Source organism: Fukomys damarensis, unplaced genomic scaffold (assembly GCF_012274545.1).
Source record: "Fukomys damarensis isolate Sample0158 unplaced genomic scaffold, DMR_v1.0_HiC HiC_scaffold_22, whole genome shotgun sequence".
NCBI classification, from domain to species: Eukaryota; Metazoa; Chordata; class Mammalia; order Rodentia; family Bathyergidae; genus Fukomys; species Fukomys damarensis.
Genome location: NW_022900934.1, coordinates 9,143,374 through 9,145,847, shown reverse-complemented (window position 1 = coordinate 9,145,847; position 2,474 = coordinate 9,143,374).

Here is a 2,474-nt window from a genome sequence, read left to right as displayed (position 1 = left end):
CTTTTTTTTTTTTTTTTTTTTTTTTTTTTAATTATTAGCAATTTACATCCCTTGTCTAAGTTTTGTTTTGGAAATTGCAGATGCTCACTGAAATCACGACTACCTGGTGTACAAACATTATCAGCTCTCCAATTATTTTCTATTGGCACTAAATGCTAAATTTCTCTGGATCACCATCTCCTTATTGTTACTTAAAGGGTATTTTTTACATATACCAATTGTTTTCTTTAAAAGCCAGCTGCATTTTTGATGTGAAGAAAAGCAACTTATTCTGTGAAGATTTGTTTAGGTTTCACTGTTACAGCTCTTTATTTTGAGGAGCTCAATTTCATATTTTCATCTTCTAAAACCCCTTTTATGAATATGTAGATTTAATACACACACACACACACACACACACACACACACACACCCCAAAGGCCACAAGCTGAGTCCACATCCTTGAGTTGAATTTGTGAATTTTTCTGAACCTTAGCATGCTTTTACACATTGAACCAATTCCCTGCAATTTCCGTAAATCTCTCTATTCATGTGATTTCACTAGGATCAGTGTCTGTTGAAAAATCTAGTTCAAGCTGCCTGGCAGTCTGAAAAGAGGAAGATCTATTAATTTAATCATTTGTATGAATCATGTCTAAATGATCTCAGCAGAGAAAATGTGCTAGCCATTTAAATCCCATCATTACATATTATATAATAATTACTACTAATTCCAGTTTGGATGGGCCGCAGTTTGGCTTTCCATCCCCTCAGTGTGGAGAATTGGATGACCTCACCAGATACAGCCCCTCCTCCGGGCCTTAGGCTTCCTTTTGCCTTCCTCATTATGGACTTAATAGCCACATTCCGCATCAAGGGTCCAGTCCACTCGGGGTCTGCTCTGCGACCCTAATTAGCATTCATTTTGTGGTCAGGATGACACCGAGCAAGCCCAGTGTTAATCACTGGGGTGTCTTCCTCCCTCTCACTCTGATCTGTCAGCATCCTGTGGCTTGTCCCATGCCTAATTTTTTGCCCTCACCAGCCAGCGAGCACCTCCACATTGTGCGGCGTCAGAATTAGAAACTTTTGACAGATCTGTAATCACACAGCTCTCATCAACTCTGTGCATGTTAGTCATTTCATTTCCACATCCTCGCAGTTAATATGCCTTAATTTCTCTCACTTTGTGAATATTTAATTCCTCCCTTTTCAACATCATTTTTAGGTTGTGTGAATCATTTTCAAAGCCTTTGCTCTTCTCCCCGCACTACCATCTGCATATTTTATGAAATGGCACGGGTAAGTCTCCGAGAGGTCTTGATAAAAATGGAACTGGCAGCCTGCTCATTAGCTGTTTACCTGGAGCTGTGCGAATCCCTGGTAATAGCGAGCTCCCATTTGGGTCCGAATTAGGATGATCTGACAAATAACCACCAGAAGCCACCTCGGGGACATCTGCTTGCCTTCCGGTGCCCTCTCTTCCCTGGAATCTGGCTTTGGGGGCCGACCTGGGGAGACTTACACCTTGGAACTGGAGGCAGTCTAAGTTTTGAAGTGGAGACACGAAAGCTTTATCAAATTAGCACCTGCAAGGGTGGCAAAACGCCCCCAGACGCATTCTAAAGGTCAGGTTGTTTGACCTTCTGCAATTTCACAGATGCCAGAAGCCAACTCTGCTGTGACTAAGTAACCAACTGTCCCATTTGGCCGGGACTGGAGCTGCCCAGAGTGTGGGGCTTACACCTTCGCTGTAACTCCCACCAGCCCTCAGGTAGTGCTTGCTGGGAAGATGGGAAGGAGATGGGAAGATCTTTGAAGGGTTGCAGACAGGAGCCAAACTGCTTCGTCCCACTTAGCAGGAAGGGCTTAAAGCAGAGCACAGACTATTGCTCTGTGGTCCGCAAGTTTTGCTTGGATAATGGAACTGTTTTTGGTGATTTACAATCTGCATCCAAAAACTGAGATTCTATTAAAGATTTTGGATGTCCACTTCTGCAAAACCAGAAACGTGGCTCCATGGTCTCTCCATCCTTTGTGGAAATGATGGATCAGCTGTAGTCCAGTAGCAGCTGTCCCTTTAGGGACAGCATGTGCTTTTTGATGTTATAACCCTCCCTTTATTGCCCCCAGCTGGACCCATTAGTTCTGTGTACCTCTTCATTCTCAGGCTGAATCTGATTTCCTACTTTTGGATACAAATTAGGAGTGTTGGCTTTGTAGTCGATTCAAGCCTCAGTTCTATTGTCTCTTAATTGTCTACGTTTTGTACAAGATAAACACACTGGGTCTCTAAAATTATGCTCATAATAATATGTTGTTATAAATATTGAGTAAGATGTGTACATCGTGGAAATGCATATAACAGCTTAGCGTGGGCTTGGCACATAGTAAGTATTCATTAAAATGGCTTTTTCTCTCATTATTTTATTAGTTTTACTGAAAAGTTAAACCCAGACTTGCCCAAAGGCCAATTTAATATAGAAGTAGAAACC